Here is an 18,160-nt window from a genome sequence, read left to right as displayed (position 1 = left end):
TAATTAAAATTAATCATTCACAATTATTTTCATGGGCATGTTCAAAAAGAGACACGGGCAGCTTGCTGAATCCTCAAAGTTGACAGACCTTGAAATAGGCTGTGGTCAGGTACAGCGCGTTCCTGGGTTTCAAGCAGTTAAAAACATGCTTTGCATATCTATTCACTGTCCTGCTCGCAGCATCCGCAGCACTGACATTCAGAGGCACCTCGTTCCTGCAGTCAAGCACCTGAGCTGGCATCAACGTATCACTTAAGGGACTGATAAGAAAATAAATTTTTAACTTAAAAATCACTATGTCCATAATGACAGAAATCTATTGCTGCCCAGCTGGGATTTAGGGCCACATCAGTATTAATATTTCTTACTCTTCTTCTAAACTTGGGATTCTTCCCATTTTCCACACGTTTGTATTAAGTTTTTAATCACCATCTTCTTCCCTTTCAGCTTTGCTGGTCACTGCTTCTGCTATTTTGAGGGAGGTGAAGAGATTTTGAAAGCCCAGAGCATCCTGATGGTTACCACTTTCCAAGCTTCAAGACTACTGAAGAAATTACATTTACAGTGGTAGAAGAATGAATAAAATTTGATGCAAGGGATTAAGACTGTCACCTTCTGGAAAACTACTTATTTATACAAGCAATTTTTAGGGACTGAGCATCAACTATTCGTGATAGCAGCCTTGATCAATTCCATCCCTTTGAAACTTATCGTATAATGTAAGAGTGCATGTCGCACATATATAAAACCAAAATTCGCAGGCACTATATAGGACCAAGATTGTAACCATTGCAGAGAGAAAGCAATCTCACACCTAACAGATTGCAGATCCCTAGGTATCAACCTGCACACCACTCCTTCCTTCCCATCAGCTGGAATATTGATTTTTTACAATACATACCAGGGGAAGAAAAAAAAGATTTCAGAAGCTACACTGAAGGAGGAACATGATAATGGGATCGCTGGCCACCCACCACACATGTTCTGTAATTGGAACTCAAAAACTGGAATGGAAAGGAAGAGGTGATGGAGGATCCAACTTCTTACATTAATCAACTCTCAGCATGATTTTTAGTTGTAAGACTTCAAAGAAACACATATTCCCTCCTTACTGAAGTAGACAAACGCCTGATAAATATGTTTTCCTTTTTATCTTTATAATCTAGAGTGATTCTCTACACTGCATGTAGGTAGGATGCTGTGCAGGAAACAGCTGTGCAGAGCACTGCCTGGAGAGGGAACAGTTACAAAGCACTTCAGAGAGATTCCAGGCAGGGTTCAGGAAACATCTCTTTAAGAAATTTAGCCAGAGAAGGGGAGGTAAGCAGTATAAAACAACTGCAGCACTCAAGTTCAGAAGTTCCTGTCACAGTCACTAGCAGTGCAGTCAGTTTAAAGACGTCACCCCAGATTTCTGTATGTTTTTATCCAAGGTACCAACATCTTCTCAGCTCTGTATTTACCTGCCTCCCACAGTTCCCTTCTGTTGGTCACCCCAAATTTCAGCCATAGCCCTTTCCTATACCCCATCCTAAGCTGGCTTACCACTGAAAATGGCAATACAAGTGTTAGGATGCTAATATTCAGGGCTTCCCCCTCTTCAGCCTCTGCACCACGAGCCCTGCAGATGAATCAAGGCTTCCGGAGGAATAACTTCAGACCTGGGATGAACACTGACAGCTCCCACATCAGCTCTCCCTTCATCCCCTCCTTCCACATCCACCAACATTTGCAGCTCAGAAGAGCAACCAGCACGCCAGCTGCCCTCTGTAGGCATTTCACCACGAAGCCTACTTCTGACTTGCAGTTTCTACGGTTTTTGCCCCCTTCACAGTTTTGAAGATAATTAGAAGGAAGAACTCAAAGGTGTGCACAGAGGAAAAGGCATGGCAGTCTCAGAAGGGCAAGGACACCGTTCCATTTTGCTACTTTAAACATGTACAACTTTGCAATTTCGCTCCCGTTTTAAGTACAAAAGCAGCATTCTTGCCAGAGCTGATATGGTTTTGGATATAAGCAAAGCTGGGAGCACAGGAAGAAGTACTTTCTTTTACTAGTCCAATCGACGGAGGAAAATAGCTGAGCTTTCATACACAGAAGACTATAGAAATGGAATTTTCACATAGCGAAGGCCAATGGTCTAGAATACATACACATATCTACAAGTACATACACACATGAAAACTTCCTACTTCGCTTTAAAATCTGAGTCTTCCTTAAGCTTGCACAGCCAGTAACAAATGCAGCTTCTTTGGCTGGGGAAAGAAAAGCACAGCTGAGAAAAAATACTGTGGAAAGACATTAACAGCAGAAGACAAAGTTTCCTATTACCTACTGTAATTATGGAGAAGCGTTATTTTTTATTCTGTCTCTGCCTAACTCCTCCATTCTTTTTCCATCAGCCTTAAAAATGATTTTAGGATTTAAACAAAATAGGGTCATTTGGGGGGACTGTATGCTTCTGGTTCTGGCCAAAGCCTTCCCTGCTCCTCCCTAGGGGGAAAGAATAAACAAGCAGAAATCAAGCAGCAACAACAAAAGAGAACAGGAGTTTGCAGTTCTTCAGTTCTCTGTTTCCCCCTTCCCTAATGCTAATTCAGAGCAGTTCTTTGCAGAGACTGTAAACACCCACGCAACTTTCCAGGTGGGGAAAAACACACTGAGTATATAACAGGAATTTCTTTAGCCTTTCTTCACTAAGTGGCTGGATATAAGATCTGGACAAACACAGGGAACCTTTGGCAGAACGGAAAGAGGGCTTGGGGCACTGCAAGGATTTGATGGCTGTGGTGTCCTCCCCTGTGTACCAACCAGTATGCATGACCTAATAGCATTAGCTTACTAACACAGGTGTAAGGGGAAGGAGCGGGAGGGGGAAAAGCAGCCACTAGAACATATTCCACCCACGCTCTGTGCTACTAATCACAAACTCAGGTAGAATGATTTTTTTTTTTCTCCTGGTCAGGGATAAATATAAGAAACAGAAAAAGATGTGATGGGGGAGAAGCATCTATTTTCACATTTTTCTGGAAATCGTCATATAAAAAAACCCTAACACTAATCACTCCATTTGTCAATCCAGGACGAGAAAGGAGAAAGTGGGGAAAAGAAACCTACTCGGGAAGTGCCACAACATCTTACAGCCGGTAGTTTCAGAGTGATAAATATAACGCTGGTCTCAGACTGCTAGAAGGATTTAGAGGTAGCTGTAAAACACGAAGTGCAGTTAACAGTTGGTGTTGGGTCTGGTGTTAGGATTAAAAAGCTCTGCTAATCACAAGAAATGTAAAAAGATTAAGGGGTGGTGGCTGCCAGTAAGGTCTTTAAGAGCATGTATGCGTTGAAATTCACTGTGGGATTAAAATTCCTCACATTGAAAAAAAAATAAAATAAATTAAAAGAAGGGGTGACAGATCATAAAGGCAACAGCCAGTTTCACTTTCACTGTCCAGAACCCATTCCCAAGGATTAGAGATTTATGATTGGAAATGAAAAACGTATGCCATGGCTTACAGTGAAGGATCTAGGAGGGTTTTAGTGAGGAGAAACAAGCATTTGTATTCTGAGACTTAGGAATTAACTACACTACTAAAACCTATTAAAACAGTGGGCTTTGGGAAAGAGATTTCGCTTACCAAAAACCTGCCTGAAGACAGTGGAGTCACCGCTACTGAAACGTACTGTAACACAAATCATGATGGCATCCAGTGTCTGCATCCTTTCGTTAGGAAGAATAAAGTGACACCTTCATTTCCTGGCTCCCGGCTGTTTTAGATTTACCTGCGTGATCTATGTATATTGCTACTTGTCAAGGACAAGTTAACCTCCCCATATAAAATATTCAAATTAGAGTAAGAGAACCCCTTGCCCCCCAAAGGATAAAGTGATAATAAAAAATCCAGCTTCCCTAAAACCTCCACATAAGTATCTTTTAAAGCCCAGATTTGAATTTTGGATGGAATTCTTTTTTTTTTTTTAAACAAGGCATTTTAGACAATGCAGGCCACAGCATCACACGGTACCCCTGGCTCACCTATGACACAGAGCTCCATCAGCAGCAACTGTGCAGTTCATTGCTGTCACCCTTGGCCATCTCCACCCTGATCTGAAGAGCAGGCTGTACACTGATGGACAGCCAACAACTGCTCAGCACTGAGGCCCATTCAAACTTGTCTCCACCTCAGCAGTGTTGAAAATACAACCTAAGATTCAGAGCAAAATTCTATTGCAGCCACGTGACAAGTATTCACTTAGCAGGCTGCCCAGAGAACTGTGGGTGCCCCTTCTCTGGAGGAGCTCAAGGCTTGGCTGGATGGGGCCCTGGGCAGCCTGAGCTGGTGGGTGGCAGCCCTGACCATGACAGAGGGGTTGGAACTGGATGATCTTTAAGGTCCCTTCTAACCGAAGCCATTCTATGGCACTATGGCTCTATGACTTCTAGGCACTCTGAGTTCAAATGCTGACTCAAAGCAACTTCTTTTCACTAGTCAGTTTACCTTCTATAAATCCGAACGTTGCTGTTCAAGTGGTTAGGGAATAGCTTGGGATAAGACTGTTTCATCATTTTCATCTCACACTCCTTTCAGTCAAGTGCTCGTGGAACATATCTGGATTTTCAGAATCCATAAGATTCCACTTCCCTTCTGCTCCCCTCAGATGAGTATATTTTCCAGATGCCTGTAGCAGAAGCAGAAATCACTGTCTTGCAAAAGTTATAAAACACTCATATTAAATAATAGAGGTGAAAGCACTGTGTATGATTTCTGCAGAAGTCTTTTCAGAAGAACAGACAAATTTATTCACTGCATTATGGAACAGTTTGAGAAAACAAGATCATACAATGTACAGTGCCTCTATTTAAATTGTTTCATTTCTATTCATGAGTGCACTGATTAGATACGCTGAAAATATCATCAGTAAGAAATAAATAATTCTGCCAAATTAATAGCTGTTGATTTCTTTTTACCTGAAAACGTAAGTAGCATCTCATTCACACTAGACAAAGCTGCTATAACTTGGATACACCAATCTTGTTGGTTCAAGTCTACACAGCACACCCAGACAGGTATTCATCTACCTTCATTCTCCTTAATAATAAACAACTTCTTTCAAAACGCGAAGTTGTTTAGTGAGTAAAGATTAGCAAATACATGCTCTGCTTGGAGAGGTTTAGTAGCCAAGTAGGTTGATTTTTGTATCTGCTGTCTTCTCCAAATATTAGGTTGAGAAAAACAAATTGCTCCAAATCTGGAGCTTGGTGTAGAAACCGTATGTTAGGGAATAGAGGCAAACTTGCTGTATCAGACAGAATTGATCTCAAGCTCACCAAATGCTCTTTATTTAATAACATCTTTCTGCCTCAGAAATAAACCAGCCAGAAGCAATCACCGCTAGCAACATTAGATAATGGGAGCTATTAACCAGCCCCAAAATGAGGGCTCTCCAGTACCTCGCTCCCTGTGTTTTTCTGGGGAAATGTGGGAAAGGGTAGATATGTGTAAATGGAGCAGAAGGTATTATTTATCATGAAGATCACACTAATATTTTGCATGTTTAAAAAAAACAACACACAGTCGAAAGACGCAGCCAACGTGCTTTAAAATAAAACACTGCAGAATGATGAATGCGGTATGTCTGTTGAGCTTACAAACCTATGAGAAAGTCTTCCATGTGTTTGAAAAAATTCATCGGGTTTGAACTGACAATGAATTATTCTTCTAGAAATCAAATATAATTGCTTTAACATTTCAAAAAAAAAAATCTAAATGCACAGCCGAATACCTTTGGAGCACCCAGTTTGCAAAGCAGCCAAGTGATACACCTCCGAGAGCTACTGTTAGCTACTGCAGGCGAGACAGATCAAGGAAACGCTGAGTTGAGGTGCAATTTGACAGTTATTAGCAAAACAGGAGTAATTTGATGGAGAAAAAAAAAATCTAACAAAATCTCAGTTCTCAGCAACAGATTTTGGAAGCCTATTTGCACATAAATTGGAAGAAAACAATTCTTGCATTAGGAACTGATGAAGATGAAACAATACATCCTAAATCCTAACATATTTGAAATTATTTTCTTTGATTCAAAGCCGATAATCCTGTAACAGGCAGTAACTAAATAGTAGCTTATCAGACTTGCTCTGCATGTTGAAGAGACTGCACAGCCAGATCCTGATTCGGGGCCATTCTGATATCAGAATAACTGGATTTATTGCTATACTCACACCTTTGTTTTTGCCATTTGAAACGGCTGCAGCACGCCGTGCGTTTGGCTGTGTTTTAAGCATTAGCGGCATAAATATCCCCTTGTGCACCGTATACTTCACCATTTCTTGCTTCCCATAAATCAAGCCTAGAACCAATCATCTTTTTGTGTTAGACATTAATGGCAACTCCATTATTCAAATCCAGTCTGTGCGGCTTTGCCTTTCACAGGGGCGTAACACGGCTGAGCACGGAGCCATTCCAAGCTGCCTGGGGTCTTCCTACACCTCCATCGCCAGCAGAGGTGAGGTATTCTGCATCTTTCAATGTGTCAGTACAACAGGCTTGTTAAAAACTTCTATAAGGTGTAACTACACAAAATAATCGGAAAGCATTTTGCGCTCTTCCAAGAACTGCAGCTTTGTGTCACTGTAAACATTGTCAAAGTGTTTTAGCTCAATATCTCTGCTTACTAGTACGTGTTCTTCACTGCATTACAATTAGACACACAGACAAAGAGACCTTTGGTGTCATTATATGAAATTCCTCTGCAAACACACACAGATTTTATAGACTGTTGTCTCTTCTGCTTACCGCTACGTTTCCACATTCAGTGTGGAACGCAGTAACAGTTGCAGGTACCTTCCCCGTGTTTACAGTACCCACCAAGAACGATTCCAAAACCAAATAAAACAACTCGGCTACGATTTAAGCAGCACAAACTCTTCTCCCATGGGGTTTCTTTTTTTTCTCTCCTCTCTCCCTCATCTCTCAGTTCAGGAGGATAGGGAACATGAAAACTAAATGGATTTATGCTTAAATAATTCATCTTTTCAGGCACATCAAACCAAGTACTAAAGTTCATCCACGGGGCTAGCAGCATTTAGCTGATTCCAGTGGTATTTTAAGCAGGGTTCTGGAGAGCTAGTCGCAAAAGGCTGGGAGGAAACGCCAAACAGCTGTGTTGCTGTGCAGTTCGGGACCACGTGCTGTAACCCTACCTAGTCCTACTGAGGACATCTGATGGGGACACGGCACCAGCTGTGCCCAACACCGCGGCGTTTTGGAGACCCGCTCCTGCACAAGGGATGCTTTGTGAGCAGGGTGAGCTTTGGCACATCCAGGGAAGCCTCAGAATTAACAGACGCCGAGCATCGCTTTCCTGCCAAGTGGCAGGAAAATACGTGGCAACATAAAGCGTCTTTAGGAGAGCAGCTCCCGTAGGGCACACGTCTGAGCTCACTGACTTGATCCTAGGAGCCAAGGTGCCTTAAAGTAAGGTCCCGTGGGGGCTTGGAACTGAAGCGATGGTAGCAACTTGCCTCCTCTTTAACCAAGGGAGGAAAAACAGGAGGTTTCTTTTGTCTATTTCCAAACATCCTTTGAAGAAATGATGATGGACTTACTAATGCAGGAAGTCTAGTGATATTCCTCCGTAACCTTTGCTACGCTTGCACTTTAAGTCATGTTTATTATGCTAACTAAGCTGTACCACATTCTTGCAGCTGAAAAGGAAAAAAATAAATCTGTTTTGCTTTTTGCTTTCTTTTTACTCTGTTAAAAGCCAGAAACTACAATCTCCAATTCCTACTATTAACTGCTTGCTTTAACAATGCAAGAAGTCTCTCTCCAGCACGTGGCTATCAATGTGCTAGGAGAGTCTGCAAAAAAAGAGCGAGGGAAATAGGTCTTCCCCGCAACTGAGATCTGTTCCTGTGATTTATACCAAGAACCTGTTGTTGTCTAGACTAAATCAGACAAAGCAGTGAAGGAAAGTAATCAGATTTCAGGATGTAATGACATCTGACAAGAATTTTAGTAACACTGCTTGGCCCGTGTGGGAAATGATTGGTCAAAATGAAGAAAACATTTTGCCACATGGAAAACTTTAAGTGGGTTAGTAACCTGGTACTGTACCAGAGATGAATTTTTCCAGTCAGGTTTATATCTTCAAATTCACTCAAGTGGAGATTTATTGCAGCAAAGACAGAGAAAACCACTGGAGGAATGTGCTGGAAGTGGAGCGGGACAAAAGGAAAACAAACAAAGAAAACACAATATTCTTGGATTTGCAGTGGCTTATTTGAAATGCCTCTGTGTTTCCAGTCTAAATTAACATGGCTCATAATAATATTACCTAAATCACAAAAAAAACCACAAGATTTAGTAAAGTGTTGAGTTTTACAGAATATGTTTTGGGCAAATTTCATTAGAAATAGCTTGAAATACCTTTAAAAAGTATCCTCATGAAGACACGATTATTTCTTGTGGTATAATTTGAGACCTTCAGCAGAAAGCAATGTCACTGCAAGCAGTGATGTCGATGGCTTCGAGCCACTGCTTATGCAGTGGAAGGCCTCTTTAAATCAAACATGTTTAAAAACGTCCTTGTTCTAACTCGCATGTACTGGGCAGCCCATCACAAATTTATGTCCTCACGCTTTGTAGAGTAATGATGTTCATATACCCACATAAGCTGTCTGTGAGCAACACAGACTCTTCCACTTGGCTAATCTTCCCACATAAAAGTTAAGTGCCTCATAGTCCTTGTGTGTGAAAGCCACTCTAAACCAAAACAGACAACTTTTTCTGTCTGTAGCACATGCATATTAACACATGCACGACAAGAAAATGCGCTTTAATTGATTCTGGCCAACGACCATTAAAAACAACAACAAAAACCTAAAAACACAAAGAACCACCAGACCATGGTTTACCATTGTAAAAAAAAAAAACGCTTACAGTAATGCCTACTGAATTGCAAGTCCTGACCTTGGGTGATGTGGAGAACAGCATTCGTTTCCTTCCTTCAAGAAGCAGACGCTGTAACCCCTTTTTTCAAAGTTTTACACTGAAATTGTTCTTACCCCAGCCAAGCTGACAGCATTGCTGTGCAGAAGCTTGCTTCCAGGGGAAGCGGAATGTAACAACAAAGTTGCTCTGACCTTAACAATAATCCTGTTTGCATATTACAATATATTTTCCTACCATAACAAGGCAAAGTCCCTTGTGTTCCGGTCAGAAAAAGTCATCTTCCAGTAAAAGCACACTGTGATCAATAACATTTTCTTAATATATTATATTATCTCTCACTAAAACACTTTTTCATTTGGCATTTCAGGCTGCCTAGTAGGGGAAATTCATGACAAAACTCAAGATGGCAAATGAGATACTGCAAATTAATTCCATCTTTTCGTTCGCAAGCATTTGACAAGCCTGTGTCGTCTGACTTCAGCAGAAGCTTTCTCAGCTTTCAAATATACATGAAACAGAAGAATCTGCTCCACCACCATACCAATCTTCACTTCAGCCTGCATAATTTTGTGTTGAAATATGCTGTAGATTAAACAGCAAACTTTGAGACCAGAATTGGTAGGGCTTAATTTAAATATTAGTTTAGAAAACAGACTCAGACGTCCACAATAGCAATTGTGAAAACGTATTTTAAAGTTACAGCCCAGAGACTAGCAGAGTGCAGGAATCCTTCACGGCTGAATCTGTTTTGCCACTGAGCCATCTGCAATCTGGTCCTGAAAAAGACTATGCAATGAAAATGCCAATTTGGTACTGGCAAAGTTTGAAGAGAGCTGTGTCATGATGGGCATTACAGGGAAGTACTTCTCTACTCCTGGATCTGAAATTGCTTTTGCTATGAGGAGTAGCAGTTTGATTCCCCCTCTTCAGAGTTTATGTCCTGCAGGCTGAAGCAAAGACCCAGTGGCACAGCCAGGGGCAGAGCCCGTGTTCCTGCCTTCCTCTTGGCAGCCCATCATCATCTGAGCAGCCAAATTAAGGGAAGTAGTCCGTGTTCAGCTTGGTCCAAACAGGCACGACCCTGCAAAAAGGACTAGGGTGCATGCAGGATGTTATCAATAGGATGACTTAAACACACCTGATCTCTGTAGGATTAGGTGCGGAATCACTGCCTGTATTAATATTTCAGCATGAGGAATAAAAGGCAGGCAACTGCTGAATATTCATGCTGCAGCACTGCTCTGTGTATGAATTCTGCAGCAGAAACATGCAAAGGCTGTGCCCATACACTGCAGAATTTACCATCTAATGCCCCAATTAAAGAGGTACTTCAGTCTGTACCTTGCTTTAAGCTCACAGAGCAGTCTCACTGACTAACTGCATTCAATTTCTTTTCTTAAGTCAAGGCTCAAATTGAAAACAATATAAAACAAGTGGGGAAAAATGGATGAAAATGTAATTTACATCCACACATCCCAGCACCTCGCTAGGTCTGAACCATGTAAAGGGCCAAACAACACATCTACCTAAGAAGTCATTCATTAAAGATCAGCGTCTTGTTTAACTGTACAAGATGTGTGCAGGAGAGATGCATGGAACTCAGTTGTTGGAATAAATCCAAGAAGTACTTAGATACATTTGTGAGAAAAGGGATAAAAATGATTGGCATTGATAAGCAGGAACACTGATGACCTTATTGCAAACTGGGTGGGAAGAACGAAATAATCAAGATTCTGAAGGTGAGAACAAAGTTTGGGATAATTTTTTTTAAAAGCAAATAAAATAGAGGGTAAGCCTTCATGTAAATGAGCACTTATAAAATAGCCTTCCTAGGTGAGTAATTTCTTTCACGATTAATAAAATCTGCAATCTGAGCAACAATGTTCTGATGAGTTTTTGCCACTCACAATTATCGCTCATCCCGGCACCAAAAACTCATTATTATTAGAGCTGACAAAAAAATATTTGACTACTTCTATGAAAGGACTTAATTTTTAAAAGAATCACAAGTTTCTAAGCTTTGTTTCTACTTCTCTGTCTTGAAAGTGAAAAATGAGGGAGCCCTAGCAACCCTCGTGTGTATCTCCTTCCGTTTCCAACAAGCGATGTGAATAAAAGCATCTAATTTATATGGTAACACAACACACTACAAAAGTATACTCTGTTTAAAAGCAGCCTTCTAAGAGTATGGAGTTAACATATCCCTATGTAACTATGGGCGTGTATTTTATGCTATAAACATAAGTATTTCTGCCTTTTTTGTAGCAGTTTTCTCCCAAGGAGTTAAAAGCATTGAACAGTTACTGTAGAACTAACAGCACTCTTGTGAATAAGAATATATAATCACTGTTTTAATGGTATGGAAGCTGAAGCATGAAGGTGGATGTGGCAGAACAAAAACAATACCAAACCCCAAGCTCTGTGAGTAAATTCCAGCCTACCTGGCATGCATCATCTATAGGCGGAGAAGAACAGAGATATTTTTGTCAATGCCTATAGAGATGATAGCATTAATATTGCCTATGCCCCCCTCCACCCTGCTCCCTGACATTAGCAGAGAAGCTAAATCAGAGCTGCATTAGAAAGAATACTCCAATCTAGATGCTAAATGGACTAAACAAACATACACAACAAGGATTTCCCGATGCACATGTGCTTGACAAACATTACCTGAGACCTTTATCAAGAGATCTCTCAGATCTCCCACTGTCAATGACGTGGTGGTTGACCAGTAAAACGAGATGCAGCAGGCATGAGTTGCAATAAGGGAAAATCTAATTATAGATATAAGGAAGGAAAAATCAGTGAGTGCTTCACCAACCAGCACAGGCTGTCGAGCCTCCAACCTCAGGGATATTCAGGACTCGCCTGGACACCACCATAGCACTGAACAACCTGCTCCACTCTGAAGATGGTCTGTTTTGAGCAGGAGGTTGGCCAAGATGACTTCCTGAGGTCCCTCCCTAACTAAGTTACTCTATGAATATCATACAAATACAAGTGAGGTTATTCCTAGGTTTCTTTGCTTCATCCCAAAGCTTATCAGAAATTCATACGAAAAGTATGACCCTGGACTTCTATGAGTAACAAATTCTACTTCATTCAGCTTGCTCTCTCCTGAAAAGAGGGGAATGGAACAGACTGCAATCTTTGCTTTAACCCACCTAAAGCTACAAAGAATGAAAAGCAAAACACAATCATTCTGTTCAAGCACCTGAATGCGTGTGGTCGTTAGAGGTCTTGGTTTGAGTTTACATATCTTCCTGACCCTCATTCCTTGTAAGAAACACTCAGAAAAGCAATCAAGCTGCTGTTCTGAGAGGCCCGCTGTTGCTAAAATAACCGCATCATGGTAACAGCTCTCAACTTTTTCCTTTCATTTCAGATTCCTCTCCCCCCCACATTTTCATATGAGGTGCTGCATATGGTGAAAGCTGATTTAGTCTGAGCCAGAAACAACAGAGGTTAAATACTTCCCTAGTTAGAACACAGAGATTGCAACAGTACGCGATTGTCACGCTATATAGGGCTATGGCCAACATACATAAATACCTTCCACACTCTTCAGAAGAATAAGCAAGTTAAAATGTTTTAAGGGGGGAAGCTGAGCTGGGAATATCCTCAAATGGGTAAGACAGACAAGAGTGCTACTCCTACAGGCAGCTCATTTCTAGAAGCAGACAATGTTCACCCATGAATCCAAGGCACTTTTGAATAACTTCTCAACCCACAGCAGAAAGCTTGATGAGGTAAGCCTGGACACAACAGGCAGGTCATTTCCAACTACAAAAGGCAACTATTTGTGATAATTAGCTCCAGCAAAGAGAAGAGAGTTGTTGGTCAGTTTTGTTGGTTTTTTCCTCCCAAGTAGATGACAGACATAATACCAGAAACACCCAGAGAAATACCATAATCTGATACAATAACTGTACAATAAGCTGATATTCAGGCTAAGGCTATACTCAGCGTTTTGTATTGATTTGAACTATGCAATGCTGCAACATATCAAGCCAGATTTGCTAGACGTTCCCCACCACAGAAAGTGAATTAAACTGTCACTCATCACCATATGAGTTGCTCTAGTGTAAGTACCTCTTCATCAGTTGGACAACCTTTCTCTAAATTAAAAACAAAATGCTATGTTACAAGTTAAAATCTTCATCCACTTTCCATATGTTGTTTTTTTTTTTTCCTCTCTACTTTTCTCTTACCTATTTTCCACTCCACTGTTTTCCCCCAGCTCCATATGTTTAACCCTCTGTACTCCACCTGCCTGCCCAATGCTTTCATTTCTGCCTTCCCCTTCTCAGCAGATATCAAGGAAAGAACTTGTACGTGAGCTCCAGCCACCCTGGCTACACCAATAATTATGGTCTAAGCACTGAAATTCTGATGTCCTCCTGCTGCTTTCTGTTGTCCATTTATAAATGAACAAGGCAGCAAAGCCTGCTGGAGCACAGCTCCCTTCCCCAAGGACCATCTAAACAGCATGTCAAGGCAAGGCTGGGGCAGTATTCATAGAATTGTTTGAGTTGGAAAAGGACCATTAAAGGCCATCTAGTCCAACTCCCCAGCAATGAACAGGGACATCTCACAACATATATACCCCAGGAAAACATAGGGAAAAACAACACTGTATTCATTGTGAGGGCTACTAAAAAAAAGTTATTTAGAGAACATTTGATTTTACTACGACTGCGAGACAATTACAGCTGTTGGTATATTCAGTTTACAGCATTACACACACACGCCGGAACAAAGAAGGAATATAAAATAAAAGCCTTATTCAAAATTCAGGCTCAACTTCAAGTAACAATTTCATTTTTCTATTATTATATACACTATTTACGATATTGTACTGGTAGCACAGAGAAAGAGATTAAATAAACTTTCCTGTACATACTTATACACACTCAAGCATACACACAATTTCCTGTTTTACCACGAACAAACTAATGATAGGAATTAAGAAACATTTTTGAATTATCAAAGCTGCACTGAAATCTGTAAGCTAGTTGCTCAGGGAAATACACCTTATAAACAGTCTTCATGGGTGTACTACAAACCTATTTATGGGAAGAGGCTGCCAGAAAGGTTATGGTCCAGATGTGTTGGGGATGCTGAGGTGTTCAATAAGGAACATCGAGAGGGAACAGCACGCACTGTAAATAACAACTACACAACAGTGTGCAAAAAGGATTAAACAGATTAAAATTAGAGAATTAAAAAAGAAAAGAGGACTTCGTTGTCTTGACACAAAGTGGAAAGCGTATCCCTCCTGGGCTGTGTTAGCAAGAGGACAGCTGGCAGGTCCAGGGAGGTGGTCCTATCCATCCATGCAGCACTTGTGAGCTCTCCAGGATAGGTGGAGGGTATTGGTGACTGGAGCACCAAGCATGAAGCAGGGGGGAGAGATCACACTATGGTTTCCAGTTACTAACGGAACAGTGCAAAGAGTGAGCCTATTCTTGAAAGCGTGGAGAGATACAAGAAAGAAGGAGCTGCAATAATAAAAATTCTCATGACAGATGAGGAAAATATCCTTCATGAGATGGTAAAACATAGGAACAGGGGCCCTAAGAGGCTTTGGAATCTCCGTCCCTTGGAGATATTCAAAGCCCAACCATGTGCAGCCCTGAGCAACCTGGGGGACGCTGCTCCCAGCAGGAGGTCAGACTGGACGATCTCCAGAAGCACTTTTAAGCCTGAATTAACCAACAGTTCTAAATATCTGGTTGGGAGAAGCCAGAATGTGATCAAAGGATGCCAAGAGAGCTGTCATACAGCATCAAGGGTCAGGCTTAGCTCTGTGAAGGGAAACACACAAAGAAGATTGGGGAAATAAGCTAGGAAAGGGGTAAGATGAGTAAAGCAGCAGGCTGAAAGAGAAGGCAGCAACAGAGGATCAACGTTGTAAGGAAGAACAAAAATAGAAAACCCAAATCCGCATCCACCAAGCTACACTCCCCCTAGCAGCTGAAAGGTAAAATGTCCTATGGGAGACACTCACTGATGAAGTCAATATTGAAGTCTCCACTTTGATGTGCATAATAGAACTGAGTAGAAGAGGAAATCAGTTCTTTCTCTTCTTTTTTTACGGAAAACCAAGCAACCTTTAATCTGACTTTTTTTTATTTGCACACACAATTTTGCAAACTTCACTGGTATTTATAACTGTGTTTATGTAATAAGGAATGTTTTGTTTGTAATACTAACACGTAAGTACATTTTGTAGCTTAAAACTCCAAGTGATCACTGCACTCAAAGTGGCTTACACCTTTTTGCACTTTTACAAGATGTAAACTCTGAGTCTGCGGAGACGAACTCTACTCTCTCTTGCAGCCACACAACCCAATTCATACATCCTTGATCAGGTTTTAGAACTAGCACTCAGTCTCCTACATCTTTTTCTAGTGTAATACAGATGCACAATTGCACATGCTCTGACAGGGATTTGCTGCAGTCACTGAATGCATAACCCAAACTACGTTCATGTAAGAGAGCATAAAAGGAAAATTAAAATGCAAAAGGAACAGATAACAGCACACTTACCCTATGATATCCAGAATCTGTATCAAAATCAGCCTCAGGTGTAACAGTCAGTAAACAGGACAGCAAATCCTTGCATTTAGCAGGAGGTTTCTGGGAAGCCAGATTACCTAGAAAGAGGAGAGGAGAATTATGTTAATACACAAAGATGAAGTCACCTAGGCTTTGTAAGAATAGCCTTTAAATGAGCGAGAGGAGAAGAAAAAAAACAGCTGCAGAACAGGAGATGGTACATGCCACCATGATCGGCATGGAGAATTTAATCCTCTGAAGGTGACAGAAATCTGCTATGAAGCATGGGGAGTTCGATGCTGCTGGATTCTTAGGGTTTAGTAAAGAGCATCTAATACCCGTGATAACACAGTGTTAACCCTCTAATCAAGGACGTGGAGGAGAGCAGGAAGAGCACGATATTTTGCTTAATTAGTTGCTATCAAAGAGAGGACAAGTTCAAGCACTCGCAAGAATGAGGCGATACAAGATTATTTAAAAGTTTAATAGCGTTCTAAGACTTTGGTAACGCAGGGTTTGCCCATGAAGTAAAAAAAATCCCAAGAGATAAATTTAAAGAAATATATCTCCTTTTAGTGCCCAGAGTAAAATGACTATTCATTAAAGCAAAGCAGTTTTATACCTATGTTCTCCATCTCAAATCTAATATATACGGGAGTAATCTCCATGACGGGAAGTGGAATGTAATCCTGCAAGAATGAACTGCTGTCATTATCTGCAAATCAATAGAATTTGTATTTATTTATTTATTTATTTTTGAGTGGGTATAACAGTATCTATTGATTTCACATTTTTAGCTCTGGAGTTTCTGGCTCTATGAAGAAGATTCTTACAATGACGAGAGATACAGATGAATAAACGAGCTGATACAAGCTACTTTTAAGTTTGCATTGTTCAAGGGAAGTTCACTGTAATCAGGGTTTCTCTTTCATTACCTCAGCTTAAGCTTCTTTCATTTTATATAAACGTAATGTTTTGTGTAATTAGAACACTGCGTATTTTGAGTTGGTAGAGCAATACTTCACTAATCCTACCTGCAAGCTGTAGGAAGTTTACCATGCAAAACCTCTTGGAAGACACCTCCCTGTCCTGCTAGTACATTATTACGGAATATTTGTATGACTCTTGCTACATTCAAATAGCCCGACCAAAAAAACCCATATATATATAATAATAAGCCATTCCCCTGTGAAAGTCCAATCCTGGCTGAGCACTGAGAAGCTCATGGTTCAAAGGAATGGTGAAGACAACAAAGTAACAGGAAACAGAAGGACGACACAACGCATCCAAGGTCACTCTGAGGGTCTGTGAAGCCCTGAGCTCCACTGGGCCATGATAAATTCCTTCAGAAGAGTTTAATAGAACTGATAGATGCTTATATAGTTCTGTAAATGAAGCATACTTTAGCTTGATGAGCTGATCAAATAGCTCATGTTGTAATGAATGACCTGTAATACCTGTAATGAGAGCTGACTGCATGTACCGTTACAAAAAGGAATAAAAGATAAACTTTAAAGTGGGGCCTGCTGACATCCCAAAAGAAATCTCAAAAAGCAAACAGACAAAATCATTCACAATTTTTAGTCCGTTTCATGCAGAAAAATCAGATCCCTTCCCAAGCACTAGCCAGCTGCAAGGTTAGTTTCTCAAAAATGCAACGCAAGATAGTACAAGCAACAAACACATAAAAGGATTGGGAAGGCACACAAAAAGAAGTGTCTAGACTGCGTTATCCCCATCATTCCTGTCTTCTTTGTCATAAAGAGCTGCATTCTCCTCGTTAGCTGCTTTGTTTACAGGGTTAGACTCATTTTGGAGTTAAGGCTTTCTAAATAGTTGGTCTATTCATTTATATAATGCTGCTCAAACACATTGTTGAGACATTTCAACAAAGTATTTCTGACTTTTGCGACATGCTTAAAGAATTCCGCATGAACTGCCTGAAAAAGCTCCAACAAAAATAGAAGCTTTTTTTTTTGGTTTGGTTTGTTTTTCTGTTTTTCAGAAAGAGCGCTGTTTTCACAGAGAAGTTTATGGAAAGGACAGAAACAACTCAAGGGAGTAATTTCTCCTTTGCGTAGTGAATCACCACATCACAGTTACCCCATACTCTTCAAGGGCAACACCGGGCCACGGCAGCATGGAAGATCTCCCTAGGGAAACATTCACTTCCCAAAGTCATCTCAGGACTTGTTCAAGAGCAAGCACAGACTTCGCAGAACTGAAGGAGAACCTTTGACAGCAAAAAATAAAATAAAATGGGTTTGTGATAAGGAAGAGGACTAGTCCGATACACCAATGGCAGTTTTACATGAAGGAAACCTTTTTCTTTCCTACCTCAAAAGTGAAAGACATGAGGAACATCTACAAAGCATGACTGTAGACTCTAGATGGCAGTGCCATAGGGAAAAGAGAAACAGACCTCACAGCTGGATACGGGACGTTTGAAGAAAGGCTCAGAAGGAAAATGGAGCAAGAAAAGGAATAATCCGTCACCATGAAAATGGTACACAAAGACAGGCTTAGGTTCAAAATCTGTTTCTTTACTCCTGGACACGCAGTCCTAAAGAGGAGTCAAAATTATTACTTGGGACAACACAAAGAAAGGATTAATGGTCTTTACTGTTTAACATACGTTATTTACT

General features: G+C 40.7%; 1 protein-coding gene across 1 annotated transcript in view; it reads right to left on the bottom strand.

Moving 5' to 3' along the window:
• Positions 1-18,160, bottom strand: part of KLHL29 (kelch like family member 29) — a 395,213-nt gene that overhangs the window by 310,345 nt on the left and 66,708 nt on the right. Inside the window, exon 2 of the mRNA XM_021391022.1 lies at positions 15,507-15,613. The gene's annotated coding sequence lies outside the window, so the exon portion shown is untranslated. The remainder of the gene's footprint in view (positions 1-15,506; positions 15,614-18,160) is intronic.

This window comes from Numida meleagris, chromosome 3 (assembly GCF_002078875.1).
Source record: "Numida meleagris isolate 19003 breed g44 Domestic line chromosome 3, NumMel1.0, whole genome shotgun sequence".
NCBI classification, from domain to species: domain Eukaryota; kingdom Metazoa; phylum Chordata; class Aves; order Galliformes; family Numididae; genus Numida; species Numida meleagris.
This window is presented reverse-complemented; position numbering and strand designations above follow the sequence as displayed.